We start from the raw sequence: 23,651 nt of genomic DNA on the forward strand, positions 1-23,651 counted from the left end.
GCAGGGGACACGGGCTTGTGCCCTGGTCCGGGAGGATCCCACATGCCACGGAGCGGCTGGGCCCGTGAGCTATGGCCACGGAGCCTGCGCGTCCGGAGCCTGTGCTTCGCAACGGGAGAGGCCACAACAGTGAGAGGCCTGCGTACCACAAAAACAAAAAAACAAAAAAAAACATTTGTTTATCCAAACGGCCTCCTCTTACCTCCCACACCCAGCCTGGAGTGAAATCCTCAAAGGCAAGGACTGAGCAGTATCTGTTTTTTTTACATCCCTGGCATGGAATACACAGCCTGTCATATGGCATGTCGTCCATATATTAAAAAGGGGTAAGTAATGGTTATAAATCGGTGGGTATAGAAAGGCATGGACGGAGTGTCTCTTGGATATTTATTGTATTTGTTAAGTGAAACTTCATTTCTCTGAGTAACGAATAGAGGAATGCCTTTAAATTATGTTCTCCCATTGTTAAAGGTCATGAGCATTTTTTAAATTCTTATTTTATTTTTGCTCCAGGAGGTGCATTCACTCCCTGGATATGTTTGGGGAAACAGGTGGATAAAATTTAGAAATTCTGTTATATACTTTGGTCACTTACCATGTACTCACAGCAGCAAGGCTTTGGGTTAGTTTAAAAGTGCATCTTAATAAAACAGAGACCCAATTGTCCTCTCCCCCAGCTTAGTTGTGTTAATTCGGCTTTGCTTTTCATAGCCGATGACAGAAAGCCTGACTATAGTGGCTTAAACATAAATAGAGCTTTATTTTCTGCATATTATAAGTTTTGGTGGGTATGAAGTTCGTGGCATTATTTCAGTGTCCTAACAAAATCAGGGTCACTTTATCTGCCATTCTCCTAGTTTTCTTAACATGACTACAAGATGGCTGCTGTAGCTCCAGCCAGCACATCATCATTCAAGGAGGGAGAAAGAGAAAGTGGGGGGGGGAGGAGGTGACAGCATACTCTTGCTTACACTTTATTGGCCAGAACTGTGTATTATAATAAAGCAAACTCCAGCTTTACAACGGTCTGGTAAATGAACATTTTAGTTTGTTCATCCTCTTTAATAAAGACATGTAAGACAGAAGAGTGTTAGAAACAAGCGTTGGGTGAGCCAACAATGTCTGTCACATCAATATTCAGTTACCAATGCTGCCAGAAAGTATAGGTGCCTATCTTTTCATCACATTGGTAAGCAAAACTCACTAGCACAATTCTTTATATATATATACACACACATTAACTTTTCTTGATAATCTACCCCAAAATAAGTCAAATTCATAAGTACATTTGAACCCAAAGTTGCCTACCAACCTCATCCTCACTTAATTTTTAAATATTAATATGGGAAGAATATTTGTGTTATTACAGAAAATCACTTATTTTAATATTTATGTTATTGCAGAAAATTACATATTGGTAAGACATACATAGAATCCACAAAAGATAAGTTTATAAAGCATGAATACTGATAACTGGTGAGCAAAAGAGGAAAAATAATTTAAAAACAAACATGGAAAAATGTTCTTATTACCTAAATAAAAATGCCTCTTACACCCAGCATATTGGTAGATATATATATTCAGATTTGTAATATTTAGTGCTGACTCATGATAAAAGCTGGCACATATCAAAATACATTGACTATGTGACATGATAATATCACTTCTGGGAACTTTTCCTAAGGAACTGATGCCAAATAAAAGTGAAGCCATATGTACAAACTGTATATTATATCAAGGTTATACATAATAATTAAAATTTGAGAGAAATAAAAGTCTAAATATCTAATAAGGAAAAAAATGACTAAGGAAATTATAATGGAATAAATTTTATGACATATAATGAAGTCACTAAAATGATAATTATACAACAATTTAACAATATGGAATATATTTATGATTTAATGATAGGTGTGAAAAGCAAAATCCAAAGCACATAATGATGTGATTTCTGGTGAAGACTTAGAAATGAAAATTCCTCATGCTCTCTTTGGCAGCACATATACTAAAATTGGAACAATACAGAGAAGATTAGCATGGTCCCTGCACAAGGATGATACGCAAATACGTGAAGCATTTCATATTTTATTTTACCAGGGGAAGGGATAGATTGGGACTTTGGGACTGACATGCACACACTGCTATATTTAAAATAGATAATCAACAAGGACCTACTGTATAGCACAGGGAACTTTGCTCAATATTATGTTACAGCTTAAATGGGAAAAGAATTTGAAAAAGAACAGATACATGAATATGTGTAACTGGATCACTTTGCTGTACACCTGAAACTAACACAACATTGTTAATCAGCTACACTCCAATATAAAATAAAAAGTTTAAAAAAAGCCATTAAAAAAAAAAACCTCACATACACTTTCAGACACCATTGCTATGATTTGCCAATATTACACAAACATTTGGGGGAGGGGGCTCTATAATATCAATAAAACATCCATGTAAGAAATACTTTTTAAAGTTATTGCTCCCTAGAAAAATGTTTAAAAAGCTGTATGTAGTATGCCAATAAACTATTGTAATTCCATTTAGCAGTTGTAAGATCTTCTCTTTATCTTTTATATTCTGAAGTATATTTAGATTTATTTCTTTTGTGTAATTCAGTGACACTAAAGATTGGTGTCTTTCATTAGTTCTAGAAAAGTGTCACCCATTATTTCTTGTAATAATTTATCACCCCCATTCCCTATCTCCTCAATAACTCTTAGCTCTACTTTCATATTTTTATTTCTTTCTATCACTGTGATTCTGAATACTTTATATAAATATTCCACTTTAATAATTCTCTCTCCAGCTTCATTGAACCGTCTCTTTAACTCATCCATCTCAAAAACTGTCTCTAAAACACTAAAAACACAGTTATTTATATTCTCTACCTGATTATTCTTGAATATAGTCTTTGCGTGCATCATTCGTTGGTTTGATTTTTCTGTTTAATGTCAATAATGTAGGCTTGTTTGCTCAAATATTTTATGATTTTTCAAAATTTATATTTCTTTTCATTCAAAGAAAGTCTTTGTGGATTGATTTTAATGCTCTTGCCTCCAGAAAGAACTTGTGTTTTCCTCCCCTGGGCACTTGGGGACAACAAATCAAGGACCATTATAGGCTGAGGTTTTGGCTTGAGGCCTTTTGGGCTACACTGTACCATTGAAATATGACTCCAAATCTGCTTGAAGGAGGGTTTGTGTTGAGAAATTATGAATAAAGACTTTTCCATTTTTTTCCTGCTCTACCCGAAGCAATGGCCAAGACAGTCAGGCAAACCCACTTACTTGCTTCACAGATTGTGGTTTCACTAGTTTACTGACTGCAAATGTTATTTTTGGAGGTTCTGGCTTTGTGTGATTAAGTCTTCAATTAGTCCTCACATCTTGCATGGGCCTCTCTTTGTGTCCGAAAACCCAAGTTATAAGTGGATAGGGATTAATATCTGCCCCAAAGACCTACAACAATGTCTGGCAAAGCCTGTCTTTTTAACAAAACTAGGCTTCATTGAACACCCTCTATAAACATACACAGAGGGAAAACGTTACACCTATGTAGAAATACTGCAGTTAAAAAGGGTGGCACTCAAAGGACACCAAACAAGTACATTTACTACCAGAAATGAGAAAAATCTGGGACATTTCTTGTTTATATTCTTGGAAAGAATCAAGAGTATACTGCATTGGTGAAAGTGTAGCAAAAGGCATGATGAGAGAATAAGAGCACAGAAGAAATTGTACTATTGAGATGGAAAGTACAATGTCTAAGTTAAAAGACATTGGAAAGAGTTAACAAACTGTCTGATGCAGAAAATAAAATTCATTTTGTATAGGACAGCTTTGAGAAATTTTCCAATATCTCAAGGGAAAACTAGATAAACAAGACATGTTAAATATATAAATAAGAACTGTAGAACAGATTCAGGCACTTGATCTTGGACTTTCTTGGACTTTCAGACTAGGTAGTATGGGAGTCATAACAGAAGTCAAGAAAAAGAAAAAGAGAGAAAAAAGCATGAAGAAGAGAAGAAAGAAATTCCTTACATTAAAAAAAAAATCTGAGTCTGCAGATCAAACAAGCTCATCAAATACATGTGTTATAATTAATGAAAAGGAACAAAAAAAGTACAAAGATCCCTATAAATAATCAAAATTAAATAGTAAAATTTGCTCACACCACTAAATACCAAGGACAATGAAGCAACAACATACAGAATTGAGGAGAAAATACTGTGCCTGAAAAATGTTGTTTATGTGTGAGGGCCTTAGGAAGATAAACCCAAGGAAGAGAAACAATTAAACACAGACCACACATTGAGAAGGAAAATTTCAGAATTTCTTTTAAAATATTGTTGTAACCCTTTTATAATAACCAATACATGAAAACAACCTAAGTATCTATCAATGAACTAACTGATAAAGAAAATGTGATATAGATAAAGGTATAGATATAGATAGATATATTAGGATAGTAGTCAACCATAAAACAGAAGGAAATCCTGCCATTTGCAACAACATGGATAGACCTTGAGCGCATTACGCTAAGTGAAATAAATCAGAGAAAGACAAACACTGTATGATCTTACTTATATGTGGAATCTGAAAAAAACAAACATTGATATAGAGAACATATTGGTGTTGCTACAGGTGGGCGGGTGGAAGGTGGGCAAAATGGGTGAAGGTGGTCAAAAGTTACAAACTTACAACTGTAAAATAAGTCCTGGGGATGTAATGTGCAGCATAGTGACTATAGTTAATAATACGGTATCATATATTTGAAAGTTGCTAAGGTAGTAAATCTTAAAGGTTCTCATCACAAAAAAAGTTGTAACTATGTGTGGTGATGAATATTAACAAAACATGATGATCATTTCTCAATATATACATTTATCAGATCACTATGTTGTACAGCTGAAACTAATGTAATGTTATATGCCAATTATAACTCAATAAAAAGTGGGAAAATATTAGCATAACCCTAAAACCAAAAAACTGATCATTATAGCACATAAATAAAGCAGCAAGACAAATAATTAATTATACAGCATGGTCTAGAGAGTATTTTTCTAAGAATGACATGGGGTTGGTTTTATTAGGAAATCTACTAACAGAAATGTTAACACATAGAGATCAAAAGGCAGAAGAGAAAAGAGAACAACAACAACAAAAAAAAAACCAGGACCTTCTGTATGCCTCCATTTCTAATACAAGTCTTAGTATATGAGCCCACAAGGCACTTACTAAACCTGAGAGGGCAGCATGGCATGGTAGGTGTAAACACAGGCCTGGAGCCCAGATTGCTAGGGCCTCAATCTCAGTGCTGTGCTAACTGTATGGCCATCGGGGAAATCATTTGACCTATCAGTGCCTAATTGTCTTATCTGTAGAGTGGGAATAATAATAATAATAATAATACCACTATCTATCTCATGGAGCTGCTGAGATAATTCAGTGAGTTAACATATATAAAAATGTAATTTAGTACGTGGCTCATTTCACATTATACAAGTATTTATTATTATCAATAATAATATCAAATGCCTATATAAAACCAAAAGTCGAAATTATACTTGGCATACCCAATCCTTACTAAAACTATGGTATACTCTCACTACTGTTATTTACTATTATTTGGCAGGTTCCAAACAATTCAATAAGATAAGAAAAAATGAGTCATACATATGGAAAGAAGGAATCACATTATTATTTGAAAACTGATTATGTACTAAAACAAACCAAAGGAATCAACTGAAACAGAAAATCTATTAGATATAAGGCAAGAATTGAGTAAGTAGACAGGTAACAAATTAAACATACAAAAATCAATTTTCTTTCTATGAACCAGCAAAATAAATTAAGTATAATAAAAATTCCATTCACAATAGCAACACAACACTAAAATATTTAGGAATGGAATTAATAGTAAGTACTCTAAGGGTTATATGATAAATCCCAGGACTTTACCAAGAGATAACAGGTAAAATTTAAATAAATGAAGAAATATGCTGAATTCTGGGAAAGCAGTGACCAAAAGCATGCAATATCAATTCTCCTCATATCAGTCTATAAAAGCGTAGAAATCAAAACAGCAATGGGGATTTTCAGACTTGGCAAACTAAATCCACTTTAGAAGAATACATGGCAAAAATATCCCAGAATAATTTTGGAATAAAGAGTAAAAATAATGAGGGTTTTCCTTTACAAATAGGCAAAAGATCTTACACATTTACAATAATTTGCTGTTATGGTACTGATGCAAAATATGGCAGCAGATCAAGGGAAGAATGCAGAAAGCACCAAAACCTTGGAATATGTGAAAGTTTGCATATGATAAAAGTGCCTTTCAATTCACCAGGAAATGGATTATGATGGAGCTAAAACAAAAACAACTGGTTAATATTTGAAGTAAAACTCTTAACACAAATACAAAATTACTTAATTTTGATTAAAGAGTTAAATATAAATATTTAAAAATCAAGCAATAATAAAGAATAAAATACAGATTTATATGTTCTACCATCTCCAGACCAGGAGGTCTTTCAATGCATATCCCCAAAGAAGAAACCATAAAGGAAAATATTAGTGAGTGGATAAATAAAATATAAATGTATCTAAATTGCCTAAAATATTACAAGTGAAACTAAATATAATTTTAATAAAGGGACAAATAACCTCACTTGATATAAAGTGCAAATTACTATAACAATAAAATATCATGATTTGCTTCTCAATTCAGGTTTAGCCTTGATCACTAAATTGTACTGATCTGCTGGTCCAAAGCTATAAAAAGGCACTATCATAGTCTGTTACCAATGGAAGTACATATAGTTGCAGTATTTCCAAAGGACAATTTGAAAATATATTTCAAAAGCCTTAAGAATGTTTAAGTTCTTGGAGTTCATTCAAATTCCAGAAATCATTATTAAGAAAATAATCGTAAGATGAACAAGAAAGTCCTAAATGTGCACCAGTATATTACTAGCCAAATAAGCTTGAGTATATTCACATCATGGAATATTAATATTATGATGTGCTTTGAAGAGACAACACCATGGGGATAATTTCACAATAGAGTATTTTTTTAAGTATCTGTGGAATGCTTTAATTTCTTTTTTTTTTAATTTTTAATTTTATATTAGTTGATTTACAATGTTGTGTTAGTTTCAGGTGTACAGCAAAGTGAATCAGTTATACATATACATACATCTATTTTTTTCCAGATTCTTTTCCCATATAGGTTACTGTATTACAGAGTACTGAGTAGAGTTCCCTGTGCTATAAGGTAGGTTCTTGTTGATTAACTATGTTATATATAGTAGTGTGTGTATGTTAATCCCAACCTCCTAATTTATCCCTCCTCTCACAACCTTTCCCCTTTGTTAAGCATAAATTTGTTCTCTAAGCCTGTGAGTCTGTTTCTGTTTTGTAAATAAGTTCATTTGATCATTTTTTAAGATTCCACATATAAGTGATATCATAGGACTTTCGTATTTCACTGTCTGACTTACTTCACTTAGTATGATAAACTCTAGGTCCATCCATGTTGCTGCAAATGGCATTATTTAATTCAATATAGTATTACAAGCTATAAATCCACTACAGTGTAGTATACCCATTGTGATCCTAATTTTATTTAAAAATTTTTAAACAATTTACATGTACAAAAATGTTAAAAGTAGTTAGAAATGCATGATGATGAGGGTACCCACTTTAATTTTTTTCCTTGTTCGTTTTCCTTACTTTATTTTTAGTAATTGCTTTTTCACTCATATTTCCTTAAGCAATGCACCTAAGCCTGGCAAGAGTAGTATATCTGAATGAATATTATTTTATATGTGATTTTAAATTTATAAGTAAAATTAAAATTCATTTTAATAATTCCTTAGGTAAGTTAAAATTAAATCAAATATTTGAATTTAAATATTTAATTAGGACAAAAGGCAAAGAATAAAGCTGGTTAGTCACATCAACTTTCTTGAGTACCTGTTTCTTCCTTCACAAACATTACCTGGTATCCTCTAGATTCTCCTTAATTCCTTTAGGTCACTGAGCCTGTGCCTATTTTCATTTTGGGGTTAAACACCTTAAGGTCTAGTAAAAATATAGCAACAAGAAATCTACTCCCTTGGTATTGTCCCCAGAAACATTCTCAGAATCTTTACAAACTGCCAGCGTGAGTTGAGAGACAGTGACTTTTAGAGTTTTAAATGAGTTTGGAGAGGTTGTGAGATGAATTAAGTTTGTACATCCTTTGTCCTGACATGCACCCAGCAGAGAAGTTAAAACTGAGCCAATCCAGCCATGCAGATCTGTGAACTCTAATAGGTGGCAGAGAAGAAAGCAAGAAAGCCGGTGGGCGGGGCTCCTCGACTTCCTTGCTTATCGACCCCATCAGATGGATTCTAATGCTTTCACACTGAAGACCAAATCAATCGCAAAGCATGTTGATGTCTCTGCCAGACTCCATCTGATGGGCTCCTGTGTACAAAGCCCCTCTGTATCCATCCTTTCAGCCCCGGCTTCCTAATCCATTACTGACAATTGTTTCCTTAGTAACTGCAAAAAGGCCCTATATTCATGGGAACAGCAGGGCTGAAGGTGTGGGCTGGATTTCAAATGTGTCCTTTATTTCTATGCTGGACCTTCCCTGGGTCTTTTATTGGTAAATGTGTGCTTAAGCCATGAATGACACAGCAGACAGCTAAGTCCTCTGTGATTGCCTTTCCATGTCTTTCTGGACCACGTATATGAGAGTAAATATGAATCAGAGACTGTATCTTAGACAGCCTAGAATTTGAGCAGAGAGGAATCTTAGCAAGCTTAACTCTCTGTTTTATAGATGCATAAACTGACAATGCCCTATACAAAGTTATGTAGCTAAGTGCCAGTAGAACCGGGCTTAAAATAAATGTTCCCCTGACACTAATCAAATGTCCATGTCAATACACAAGGCTTCAAACTTCACATTCCTGTTTAATAAAAGATTTGGAGTTCATCTTTTCTTAGAGGTTATGTGCCTCTATAAGTCTTACCTTTCAGCAGGAATAAGCACAAGCCCAATCATAAGCAATGAGGTTGTCACCTTCCTTCTCTATTTCCACCCACTGTCCCTGGCACTCATCTTCCCTGGCCCTTTGATCCCTTAGCACTGCCCTTGGTTCCTGAAACCTGCCCTAGCCCGCTTTATGATGACTAGCTGCAGCAATCTCTCTAGCCCTGGGTCCCTAGAGGTGCTCTGAGATCCAGTTTTGAATTTTCCTTCTAGTGTCACAGATTGGCGGGGAGGGTGGGAGAAGGTCCCCTGCCTCTGTCTAAGAGTTATATACAATATTTTGAGGAACGTGTCTGAAAAAGACAATGACCAATCAGAACAGATGCTGGTCATAGCAATGGAGCAGAGTTCTGCTTTGCCAGGTTTGTATCCTGTGGTTTCTGAATCTTGATATGGTCCTGAAGGAATATGGAAGAGGAGTGAGGGAGAACAGGATAGTGAAGGGGTGGGTGGGAGTTTCACTTGGAGGGCATAAGCAGTGGCTATTAACGCACAGATGTGAAAGTATTTCAATTCCCTACACAGTGGAATACCAACCCTAACCCTTATCCAGGTCTCCAGGCTCCACACCAGTCCGTCCAAGTACACCCAGTTTCCCTGTCTGGTGAGGGGGATGGGACACAAACCAAAACTATTTTCAAAAGGTGAAATAACATTAAGATGAAGCTGCAGCCCCCAATTTTCCATAAATATAGCTTCTCCCAGGAGAGTGGCCCGCCAGACATGCCTTCACTAGTCACGCTGGATGGCCAGTGCCTTTGGGAGGGTAAGAGCACCATAGCAATATTCAAGTCCAGCACTTCTCAAAGCGTGGTCCCCAGATTAGTGTTTGCCTGTGAAATGTTTGTGAACACTTATCTGTGATGAAATAAGAGACCTGAGACTGAATATAAATCAATCATGTGACCAAGTACACATGTTTAGTTCATCTGATTGTTTTTTTCCAAGGAAGGGAGCACTGCGATTGTGCTTATTTATATTCTGGTACAAGTTTCCTATATCTTTAGAGCAACCGATGAATCAACAGTTCAGGGACCAGACAGTTTGTGTTCTCCTGCTCCAGAATAAACTCCCCAACAAGGCCTCGGCTTTGAACAATGCAAAAGGAATATTTTGGGAGTCAGTTCTCTGGGATCTGAATCTCAATTCTGCCACTTCTTATCCCAATGACCATGTTCAAGTTATGTAAGCTCTTTGAATTCAAGTTCTTCCTTAAAATGGGAAAATATTATATATCACTTAAGTGTTTCTATGAATATTAAATGAAATATAATGTGCACATGTACTATACGGATGCACAAAGTAGATGCTCCATAAATGTGAATTTCAGGCATTTTTTTCTACATGCACTACTACACACACGGGCCTAGAAATCTGTATAAATCACATTTATACATAACATATAAATATATGTATGTCCTTAAAACCTAAAAATAGAGTTACCATATGATCCAGTGATCCAAATCCTGGGCATATATCTGGAGGAAACTCTATTTTGAAGATACATGGGGGACTTCCGGGAAGATGGCGGAAAAGTAAGACGCGGAGATCACCTTCCTCCCCACAGATACACCAGAAATACATCTACACGTGGAACAACTCCTACAGAACACCTACTGAATGCTGGCAGAAGAACTCAGACCTCCCAAAAGGCAAGAACCCCCCCCCACGTAACTGGGTAGGGCAAAAGAAAAAAGAATAAACAGAGACAAAAGAATAGGGACGGTACCTGCACCAGCGGGAAGGAGCTGTGAAGGAGGAAAAGTGTCCACACACTAGGAAGCCCCTTCGCGGGCGGAGACTGCAGGTGGCGGAGCGGGGGAGCATCGGAGCCGCGGAGGAGAGCACAGCAACAGGGGTGCGGAGGGCAAAGCGGAGAGATTCCCGCACAGAGGATCAGGGCCGACTGGCACTCACCAGCCGAGAGGCTTGTCTGCTCACCCGCCGGGGCGGGCGGGGCTGGGAGCTGAGGCTCGGGCTTCAGTCGGAGCGCAGGGAGAGGACTGGGGTGGGCGACGTGAACACAGCCTGCAGGGCATTAGTGCGCCGCGGCTAGCCGGGAAGGAGTCCGGGGAAAAGTCTGGACCTGCCAAAGAGGCAAGAGACTTTTTCTTCACTCTTTATTTCCTGGTGCGCGAGGAGAGGGGATTAAGAGCGCTGCTTAAAGGAGCTCCAGAGACGGGCGCGAGCCGCGGCTAAAAGTGCGGACCCCAGAGACAGACATGAGACGCTAAGGCCGCTGTTACTGCCACCAAGAAGCCTGTGTGCGAACACAGGTCACTATCCACACCCCCTTCCGGGGAGCCTGTGCAGCCCGCCACTGCCAGAGTCCCGGGATCCAGGGACAACTCCCCCGGGAGAACGCACGGCACGCCTCAGGCTGGCGCAACGCCACGTCGGCCTCTGCCGCCGCAGGCCCGCCCCGCACTCCGTGCCCCTCCCTCCCCCGGCCTAAGTGAGCCAGAGCTCCTGAATCAGCGGCTCCTTTAACCCCGTCCTGTCTGAGCAAAGAACAGACGCCCTCCGGCGACCTACACGCAGAGGCGGGTCCGAATCCAAAGCTGAGCCCCTGGGAGCTGTGAGAACAAAGAAGAGAAAGGGAAATCTCTCCCAGCAGCCACAGAAGCAGCGGATTAAAGCTCCACAATCAACTTGGTGTACCCCGCATCTGTGGAATACATGAATAGACAACGAATCATCCCAAATTAAGGAGCCCTGTGGATGAAAGGCTCTTGGTGCTACAGCCAGGAGTTAGTGCTGTGCCTCTGAGGTGGGAGAGCCAACTTCAGGACACTGGTCCACAAGACACCTCCCAGCTGCACATAATATCAAACGGCGAAAATCTCCCAGAGATCTCCATCTCAACACAAGCACCCAGCTTCACTCAACGACCAGCAAGCTACAGTGCTGAACATCCTATGCCAAACAACTAGCAAGACAGGAACACAACCCCACCCATTAGCAGAGAGGCTGCCCAAAATCATAATAAGTCTACAGACACCCCAAAACACACCACCAGATGTGGACCTGCCCACCAGAAAGACAAGATCCAGCCTCGTCCACCAGAACACAGGCACTAGTACCCTCCACCAGGAAGCCTACACAACCCACTGAACCAACCTTAGCCACTGGGGACAGACACCAAAAACAATGGGAACTACGAACCTTCAGCCTGCAAAAAGGAGACCCCAAACACAGTAAGATAAGCAAAATGAAAAGACAGAAAAGCACACAGCAGATGAAGGAGCAAGATAAAAACCCACCAGACCTAACAAATGAAGAGGAAATAGGCAGTCTACCTGAAAAAGAATTCGGAATAATGATAGTAAAGATGATCCAAAATCTTGGAACTAGAAAAGACAAAATGCAAGAAACATTTAACAAGGACCTAGAAGAACTAAAGATGAAACAAACAATGATGAACAACACAATAAATGAAATGAAAAATACTCTAGATGGGATCAATAGCAGAATAACTGAGGCAGAAGAACGGATAAGTGACCTAGAAGATAAAATAGTGGAAATAACTACTGCAGAGCAGAATAAAGAAAAAAGAATGAAAAGAACTGAGGACAGTCTCAGAGACCTCTGGGACAACATTAAACGCCCAATTCGAATTATAGGGGTTCCAGAAGAAGAAGAGAAAAAGAAAGGGACTGAGAAGATATTTGAAGAGATTATAGTAGAACACTTCCCTAATATGGGAAAGGAAATAGTTAATCAAGTCCAGGAAGCACAGAGAGTCCCATACAGGATATATCCAAGGAGAAATACGCCAAGACACATATTAATCAAACTGTCAAAAATTAAATACAAAGAAAACATATTAAAAGCAGCAAGGGAAAAACAACAAATAACACACAAGGGAATCCCCATAAGGTTAACAGCTGATCTTTCAGCAGAAACTCTGCAAGCCAGAAGAGAGTGGCAGGACATATTGAAAGTGATGAAGGAGAAAAACCTGCAACCAAGATTACTCTACCCAGCAAGGATCTCATTCAGATTTGATGGAGAAATTAAAACCTTTACAGACAAGCAAAAGCTGAGAGAGTTCAGCACCACCAAACCAGCTCTACAACAACTGCTAAAGGAACTTCTCTAGGCAAGAAACACAAGAGAAGGAAAAGACCTACAATAACAAACACAAAACAATTAAGAAAATGGGAATGGGAACATACATATCGATAATTACCTTAAATGTAAATGGACTAAATGCTCCCACCAAAAGACACAGATTGGCTGAATGGATACAAAAACAAGACACATATATTTGCTGTCTACAAGAGACCCACTTCAGACCTAGAGACACATACAGACTTAAAGTAAGGGGATGGAAAAAGGTATTTCATGCAAATGGAAACCAAAAGAAAGCTGGAGTAGCAATTCTCGTATCAGACAAAATAGACTTTAAAATAAAGACTATTAGAAGAGAAAAAGAAGGACACTACATAGTGATCAAGGGATCGATCCAAGAAGAAGATATAACAATTGTAAATATTTATGCACCCAACATAGGAGCACCTCAATACATAAGGCAAATACTAACAGCCATAAAAGGGGAAATCGACAGTAACACATTCATAGTAGGGGACTTTAACACCCCACTTTCGCCAATGGACAGACCATCCAAAAAGAAAATAATAAGGAAACACAAGCTTTAAATGATACATTAAACAAGATGGACTTAATTGATATTTATAGGACAGTCCATCCAAAAACAACAGAATACACATTTTTCTCAAGTGCTCATGGAACATTCTCCAGGATAGATCATATCTTGGGTCACAAATCAAGCCTTGGTAAATTTAAGAAAATTGAAATTGTATCAAGTATCTTTTCTGACCACAATGCTATGAGACTAGATATCAATTACAGGAAAAGACCTGTAAAAAATACAAACACATGGAGGCTAAACAATACACTACTTAATAATGAAGTGATCACTGAAGAAATCAAAGAGGAAATCAAAAAATACCTAGAAACAAATGACAATGGAGACACGACGACTCAAAATCTACAGGATGCAGCAAAAGCAGTTCTAAGAGGGAAGTTTATAGCAATACAATCCTACCTTAAGAAACAGGAAACATCTCGAATAAACAACCTGACCTTACACCTAAAGCAATTAGAGAAAGAAGAACAAAAAAACCCCAAAGTTAGCAGAAGGAAAGAAATCATAAAAATCAGATCAGAAATAAATGAAAAAGAAATGAAAGAAACGATAGCAAAGATCAATAAAACTAAAAGCTGGTACTTTGAAAGGATAAACAAAATTGATAAACCATTAGCCAGACTCCTCAAGAAAAAAAGGGAGAAGACTGAAATCAATAGAATTAGAAATGAAAAAGGAGAACAACTGACACTGCAGAAATACAAAAGATCATCAGAGATTACTACAAGCAACTCTATGCCAATAAAATGGACAACCTGGAAGAAATGGACAAATTCTTATAAAGGCACAACCTGCCAAGACTGAATCAGGAAGAAATAGAAAATATGAACAGACCAATCACAAGCACTGAAATTGAAACTGTGCTTAAAAATCTTCCAACAAACAACAGCCCAGGACCAGATGGCTTCACAGGCGAATTCTATCAAACATTTAGAGAAGAGCTATCACCTATCCTTCTCAAACTCTTCCAAAATATAGCAGAGGGAGGAACACTCCCAAACTCATTCTACGAGGCCACCATCACCCTGATACCAAAACCAGACAAGGATGTCACAAAGAAAGAAAACTACAGGCCAATATCACTGATGAACATAGATGCAAAAATCCTCAACAAAATACTAGCAAACAGAATCGAACAGCACATTAAACGGATCATATACCATGATCAAATGGGGTTTATTCCAGGAATGCAAAGATTCCTCAATATACGCAAATCAATCAACATGATACACCATATTAACAAATTGAAGGAGAAAAACCATATGATTATCTCAATAGATGCAGAGAAAGCTTTTGACAAAATTCAACACCCACTTATGATAAAAACCCTGCAGAAAGTAGGCATAGAGGGAAGTTTCCTCAACGTAATAAAGGCCATATATGACAAACCCACAGCCAACATCGTCCTCAATGGTAAAAAACTGAAAGCATCTCCACTGAGATCAGGAACAAGACAAGGTTGCCCACTCTCACCACTCTTATTCAACATAGTTTTGGAAGTTTTAGCCACAGCAATCAGAGAAGAAAAGGAAATAAAAGGAATCCAAATCGGAAAAGAAGAAGTAAAGCTGTCATTGTTTGCAGATAACATGATACTATACATAGAGAATCCTAAAGATGCTACCAGAAAACTACTAGAGCTAATCAATGAATTTGGTAAAGTAGCAGGATACAAAATTAATGCACAGAAATCTCTGGCATTCCTATACACTAAGGATGAAAAATCTGAAAGTGAAATCAAGAAAACACTCCCATTTACCACTGCAACAAAAAGAATAAAATATCTAGGAATAAACCTACCTAAGGAGACAAAAGACCTGTATGCAGAAAATTATAAGACACTGATGAAAGAAATTAAAGATGATACAAATAGATGGAGAGATATACCATGCTCTTGGATTGGAAGAATCAACATTGTGAAAATGACTCTACTACCCAAAGCAATCTACAGATTCAATGCAATCCCTATCAAACTACCACTGGCATTTTTCACAGAACTAGAACAAAAAATTTCACAATTTGTATGGAAACACAAAAGACCCCGAATAGCCAAAGCAATCTTGAGAACGAAAAACGGAGCTGGAGGAATCAGGCTTCCTGACTTCAGACTATACTACAAAGCTACAGTAATCAAGACAGTATGGTACTGGCACAAAAACAGAAATACAGATCAATGGAACAGGATAGAAAGCCCAGAGATAAACTCACGCACATATGGTCACCTTATCTTTGATAAAGGAGGCAGGAATGTACAGTGGAGAAAGGACAGCCTCTTCAATAAGTGGTGCTGGGAAAACTGGACAGCTACATGTAAAAGTATGAGATTGGATCACTCCCTAACACCATGCACAAAGATAAGCTCAAGGTGGATTAAAGACCTAAATGTAAGGCCAGAAACTATCACACTCTTAGAGGAAAACATAGGCAGGACACTCTATGACATAAATCACAGCAAGGTCCTTTTTGACCCACCTCCTAGAGAAATGGAAATAAAAACAAAAATAAACAAATGGGACCTAATGAAACTTAAAAGCTTTTGCACAGCAAAGGAAACCATAAACAAGACCAAAAGACAACCCTCAGAATGGGAGAAAATATTTGCAAATGAAGCAACTGACAAAGGATTAATCTCCAAAATTTATAAGCAGCTCATGCAGCTCAATAACAAAAAAACAAACAACCCAATCCAAAAATGGGCAGAAGACCTAAATAGACATTTCTCCAAAGAAGATATACAGACTGCCAACAAACACATGAAAGAATGCTCAACATAACTAATCATTAGAGAAATGCAAAACAATGAGATATCATCTCACACCAGTCAGAATGGCCATCATCAAAAAATCTAGAAACAATAAATGCTGGAAAGGGTGTGGAGAAAAGGGAACCCTCTTACACTGTTGGTGGGAATGTAAATTGATACAGCCAGTGTGGAGAACAGTATGGAGGTTCCTTAAAAAACTACAAATAGAACTACCATATGACCCAGCAATCCCACTACTGGGCATATACCCTGAGAAAACCATAATTCAAAAAGAGTCATGTACCAAAATGTTCATTGCAGCTCTATTTACAATAGCCCGGAGATGGAAACAACCTGAGTGTCCATCATCGGATGAATGGATAAAGAAGATGTGGCACATATATACAATGGAATATTACTCAGCCATAAAAAGAAACGAAATTGAGCTATTTGTAATGAGATGGATAGACCTAGAGTCTGTCATACAGAGTGAAGTAAGTCAGAAAGAGAGAGACAAATACCATATGCTAACACATATATATGGAATTTAAGAAAAAAAAAATGTCGTGAAGAACCTAGGGGTGAAACAGGAATAAAGACACAGACTTACTAGAGAATGGACTTGAGGATATGGGGAGGGGGAAGGGTAAACTGTGACAAAGCGAGAGAGAGGCATGGACATATATATACTACCAAACGTAAGGTAGATAGCTAGTGGGAAGCAGCCGCATAGCACAGGGAGATCAGCTCAGTGCTTTGTGACCGCCTGGAGGGGTGGGATAGAGAGGGTGGGAGGGAGGGAGATGCAAGAGGGAAGAAATATGGGAACATATGTATATATATAACTGATTCATTTTGTTGTGAAGCTGAAACTAACATACCATTGTAAAGCAATTATACTCCAATAAAGATGTTAAAAAAAAAAAAAGAAACATGTACCCCAGTGTTCTTGGAAGAACTATTTACAATAGCCAAGGCATTGGAAGCTACCTAAATGTCCATTGACAGGTGACTGAATAAAGAAGACGTGATTTTATATATATATATATATATATATATATATATATATATATATATATATATATATATAATGGAATATTACTCAGTCCCAAAAAAGATGAAATATTGCCATTTGCAGCAACATGAATGGACCTAGAGATTGTCATACTAAGTGAAGGAAGTCAGAAAGAGAAAGACAAATACCATGTGATATCACTTATATATAGAATTTTTTTAAACGATACAATTGAACTTATTACAAAACAGAAATAGACTCACAGAAATAGAAAACAAACTTGTAGTTACCAAAGGGGAAAGGTGGAGAAAGGATAAATTAGGAGTTTGGGATTAACAGATACATACTACTATATATAAAATAGATAACCAACAAGGGCCTACTGTATAGGTAGGTATAGTACTTTGAACTATAGTCATTATCTTGTAATAATCTATAAGGGAAAAGAATCTGAAAAACAATTATATATATATATAAAGTGATTTAGTTATATATAACTGAATCACTTTGCTGTACACCTGAAAATAACACAACATTGTAAATCAACTATACTTTAATTTTTAAAAATGTATGTATGTATGCATATATAAATGCCACTCATCTTTGATCAATTTTCATTCTCTTTCTTCTTTATTTTCTTCCAATTTAACCTGGTCAATCTGATGTGGATAAAAGACAGAGGCAAAGTATTGAGCACTGGCAGTCAAGAGAAGCTAGAGCTTTTATCCATCTATATAAGTAAAGTTTCGAATGAACTGAGAGAGAAGAATCATATTCCTGGTGTACAGAAACACCTCACAGATATTGCAGGTCCAGTTCCAGACCACTGCAATAAAGTGAATATCAAGATAAAGTGAATCATACAAATTATTTTGTTTCCCAGTGCATATAAAAGTTATGTTTAGGGCTTCCCTGGTGGCGCAGTGGTTGAGAATCTGCCTGCTAATGCAGGGGACATGGGTTCAGGCCCTGATCTGGGAGGATCCCACATGCCGCGGAGCAACTAGGCCCGTGAGCCACAACTACTGAGCCTGCGCGTCTGGAGCCTATGCTCCGCAACAAGAGAGGCTGCGATAGTGAGAGGCCCGCGCATTGCGGTGAAGAGTGGCCCCTGCCTGCCACAATTAGAGAAAGCCCTCGCACAGAAACGAAGACCCAACACAGCAAAAATAAATAAATAAATTAGTAAACTCCCACCCCCAACATCTCCTTTAAAAAAAAAAAAAAAAAAGTTATGTTTACACTATAGTGTTGTCCATCATGTGTTTTGGGGGAGTTGAAATTTCTTCCTTATCCTTCTGGAGTTCTTTTGGTTGGTCTAATGATTAAATTGACACAGACAGACTAACAGGAGGAAAAAAAAAACTTTGTATTCACAGAGGGCTCATGAAAATGGGACCCCTGAAAGTGACCAAAACGGGCTGTTTATGTGTCATTTTTAGACAAAGAAACAATTATTTGTGAAGATTTAAGAAAACAAAGGCACTTGTACTTGGAGTATCAGACTAATCAAGACGTAACAAAGTTTGTTTACACAGTTTTCTTAGCCTTGAATTCCCTAACTCTGGTGATAAGGATGCTTTCCATACTCCTGGTATAGGGAAAATACCTTCACATGGGAGATTTATTTCCTGCTTTTAGGGAGAAAGACGGGGATCAGAGTGTTTTTTAATATCTTTTTACCTCCACAGGGTGTTTCCCAAGTTCCTCTAATTCAAAATAATCAATATGCCATTGAGTCATATTTTGGGGTGGCCTTCCCTGGGCCCCAACAGAGTGCAATGGCATTATGTCTTTAAAACACAAATGTGCATACCTTAATTTAAAAATACTTTATGCTAGAGAAATGCAAATCAAAACTACAGTGAGGTGCCACTTCACACCGGTTAGAATGGGCATCATCAGAAAATCTACAAACAACAAATGCTGGAGAGGGTGTGGAGAAAAGGGAACCCTCTTGCACTGTTGGTGGGAATGTAAATTGATACAGCCACTATGGAGAACAGTATGGAGGTTCCTTACAAAACTAAAAATAGAATTACCACATGACCCAGCAATCCCACTACTCGGCATATATACCCAGAGAAAACCATAATTCAAAAAGACACATGAACCCCAGTGTTCATTGCAGCTCTATTTACAATAGTCAGGTCATGGAAGCAACCTAAATGCCCACTGACAGACGAATGGATAAAGAAGATGTGGTACCCATATACAATGGAATATTAGCCATAAAAAAGAACGAAATTGGGATGCTTGTAGAGACATGGATGGACCTAGAGACTGTCATACAGAGTGAAGTAAGTCAGAAAGAGAAAAACAAATATCATATATTAACGCATGTATGTGGAATCTCAAAAAGTGGTACAGATGAACTGGTTTGCAGGGCAGAAATAGAGACACAGAGTAGAGAACAAATGTATGGACACCAAGGGGGGAAAGCAGGGTGGGGGTGGGGGGTGGGATGAACTGGGTGATTGGGATTGACATGTATACACTGATGGAGAAAACCAATATAAGCAGGAAGAGGGGTTAATATCCATTAGGGCCTGAAGATTTATATGTGGCTAGAAGTTGATGTTATGATCCAAAAGATATCATATGACCAAAAGTAATATAACAACTTTATATTCAATTCAGCAAATGAAGCCTGACCAAATGCAGAGAAAAATAATCATTTAGGGCTTAAAAGAAGTGAGATTGCTGTGTAAAACTCTCATATTGAGTCAATCAGTAAATTAAGAAATAACAGTTAATTTTAGAATGTTTTAACTGAAAAATCAGTAAGAAAATTTTATTGACAGCATTGGATTATTAATACAATTAACCTTAAGGGAAAAAAAAAAAGATTATGTCTTCATCCTTCTAGAACTTCACTCTGTTTTTCAGCAAATGACACCCACCCAATTGCAAATATATTTGAAAAGTTGATATGTGCAAATGTTGTTTTTTAAAACATGTACGTAATGAGAATGCATGGAGAGATTTGTTTCTTTGGTAAATTTTTTCAAGAAAATTCTTTTTGCTGTGTGCAAAGCATTGACAGAATCCGTTGTCCAAAGCTTCAAGTCTAGGCCCCAGACAGTTTGGCCTTGAATATGCCTCTTGGCCCAGAGGCAGGCAGGAAGCACCTAGTCCACTGATACTTGGAGATCTTTTTAGATGAAAATTAAGAAGCCACTCTCCTTCTATCCTGCTCGCTGCCTAGAGTAGAGACTGACATTTTCTGCAGGGAATCCTCTCTTTCCTGTGGGTGTAAGTCTAAACAACTCTGGTTCTGCTCACCAGATAAAGGGAAGATGCTAAAACCACATCAAACCAAGAGCTGCCGAGCAGTGACTGCAAACGGTGTGCCTGTGGCTTTGTGATTCCCCAGGGTTCGCGTCTGTGTAGAAAGGCCTTCAGAATCCATGAGCAGAGAAGTAATAATAAGAGCAATAAAAACAGTAACAGAGCTGAACACCATCAGGCTGTAATTGCCCTGGCATCAGAGCAAACAGTCCTCCCGTCGGCCCATGCGGCTTTGATACCCAACTGCTCAGGAGGGAACAGCTGGAAATCCCAGCAAGCAGGCTACATGTTAGCAGACTTTGTTCACTTCAAATGGGGAGAAATGTTTTATTTTTAATGGAACTCTTCCTGTCAAGTCTTGTCTTCTTCCCTCCTGCCTCCAACCTCCTACAGCCATCTCGTTCTTGCATGAGGGGGAGTGTTCAGGTTACAGCCCGTTGATGGCAAAAGAACTGGGATGTGTCCTCAGGCAGAGAGACTTACAAGTTCAAGGTGCAGCAGCAGGTAGCGGGAGATAGGCGCGTGCTGCTGAAATTCCAAAGAGAAGGCGGTGGATGTCATACTCAGGAGAGAGAACACATATTAGGCATGTAGCTGAGGATATATACCACATCCACCACCTTCAGGACTAGATCACAGAGTCCTGGACTTCAGCAGGGTCTTATTTCAAGAAAACTAAAAGTCTCCCTGCTTCAAATCATCTCCATCAATCTGACAATTACTCAGATGCCTCTTATTAATAACTTTAAAATAATATCCATTCGTACATAAAATAACACCAAGTCTTAACATTGCTTATGAATGCCTCACTGCTATCTGGCCATTCAGTGGAGGTCTGGGGCTGACAGGAATGAGATACAGAGCAGGTCAATTCTGGAAAAAGAATCAGAAGTCTGGAAATCTTCAGGTTTTCTCTGAGCCTCTTAAGGGCAGGAGTTGGTAGGAGGGATTGGCAATAAACGAGGCAAGGAATTTTCTTCATTAAAAAAGAAAAATCCTGACTTCCTTCTGTCTTCATACACATTCTCCTTTGCTTCCTGTGTAATACAAACTGCCAACCTGGCCTGCTTGTACAAGAGGAACGTTACCATAACCCATTCATTGAATCCACACGATAATTGGGATTACATCCCAAACACCCTCCTCCAGATTTATTCACTGAATGCAATGAACTAGGCAGATCTCATGACTTCTAGCTCTTATGCCATAGAAGTTCAAATCAGAAATATCCTGTGAAATATGTAAATAGATATTTTAATCTTTATTCAAAGGCAAGTCTTTTTCTAGTCGATGTTGGTAGTGGATTGGAAACTCGAATGAGGCTGGGACTTGGAGAGGGAGGTACAGAGCATTGCTTCCTTCCAACTTATTTACTGCTATTTTGGGTACCTCCAGTGTTAGACGCAAGGGAAGGTCATACAGGAGAAAGATCCAGCCTCATATGGTGGGTGCAGTTACCCTCTGATGTGGAGGCCATCTGGGGGCAGATGTACAATTGCTGTTCTTTGGATTTTCCTATCAGGGGGTCTCCTCACTTTCTTGACAGATAGCTCTCCATTCCAGGTGGCTGCTTGAGAGCCTGCTGCACAGTCCCTAGAGAGCATTTCCTTTCCCACATGGTGGCTGGTGTTTCTTTACCATTCCGGATGGCTCAGTTGGATGTGGCCTGAGACGGCCCTTTGCTGTCTACCTCTTGCACAAGCCACTCATCTCTGAGTGTCTCCCTCTTGCACAAGCCACTCATCTCTGAGGAAACACACATGCATCCTTTGCCCAGAGAAATGATCCCAACCTAACTGGGTCTCTGACTCACCATCAAATACAGTTACTCAGCATATTGCTTTTTCTCTAGATTATGGGAATACAACCCCAATGCACTACGGCTCCCAAACTCCAGGGGTCAGGCTATCCCAGTGATCTCAATGAAGCTACTCCTCCAGGCTTGAGGCAGGTAAGGGGAAATGGGGTGGAGTCCACGTGATTTTATCCAGATCAACTCTCTTTCTACTCTGGCCTCTTTCTACATTCTCGATCTGGCTAACGGGGTCAAAAGTCATGGATTGGATGGTAAATATTTCCTTTGAAAATTCCTATTTTTTTCAGCCACTCTTTTTAGTACTGGGTAGTATATATACCTGGAAACTTCAGAGGTAATTTTCACACCCAATTACACAATGGATCCACTCTAATACTTTGTATTTTCTATACAAGAGTATAGAAAGGGCTTTGCACTGATTTTCCAAGTCTCTTGCACAAACTTATTTATAAAAAATGTAGTATTTAATGATGTTGAAGACCGCAGGCTCTGATCAAATGGAAGCAAGATTATGATTTTTCAGGATGACTAGACAAACAATTGCTTATCTCTATTCCTCTAGCCATTGACTAAATGATTGTGCAGACAAACCCCAGTCCACAAAGCACTTGTAGATGTAGCTCATTTTAATTCTCCTTTTACTCTCTTTATCTCATATAATAAAAGGTTGAGTTTTTTAAAAAACAATGATAATTGTGTGGACAAATATATGTGTAAATATTACATTTTAAAGCCTACATGCAATGACAATGTAGAGCACTTTGATCACCTCAAAGGAGAAGCCTTATTAATCATTCCCTTGGTTTCCAAACTAAGTTCCTTAGGTAGGACCAGCTCGTTCTTTCCCTACTCAGATAAACTGTGACCTTCTTGGGAAAGGGGTTATACCCTATGAATGTGTCTGTGCCTGGCCCCTCACTCAGACTCTGGGACTGATTAGACACTGATCAATATTTGCTGAGTAAAAAGTGAGGCTTCTACTGAATATCTTCTATCAGGCATTTTGCTGAGAACCTTCTAGGTATTATCTCCAATTCTCATCACAACCGCATGAACG

General features: G+C 38.3%; 1 protein-coding gene and 1 non-coding gene across 2 annotated transcripts in view; one reads left to right on the forward strand and one right to left on the reverse strand.

Annotated features, from left to right (window-relative positions):
- AGBL1 (ATP/GTP binding protein like 1) overlaps window positions 1-23,651 on the reverse strand; it is a gene marked incomplete at its 5' end in the record, with an annotated part of 782,586 nt that overhangs the window by 275,807 nt on the left and 483,128 nt on the right. The window lies entirely within an intron of this gene.
- Window positions 1,982-2,088, forward strand: LOC114905464. Its single transcript, XR_003796287.1, has one exon. It is a non-coding gene; the product is annotated as a U6 spliceosomal RNA (small nuclear RNA).

Source organism: Monodon monoceros, unplaced genomic scaffold, assembly GCF_005190385.1.
Source record: "Monodon monoceros isolate NGI ecotype Baffin Bay Population unplaced genomic scaffold, NGI_Narwhal_1 Super_Scaffold_21, whole genome shotgun sequence".
NCBI lineage: Eukaryota > Metazoa > Chordata > Mammalia > Artiodactyla > Monodontidae > Monodon > Monodon monoceros.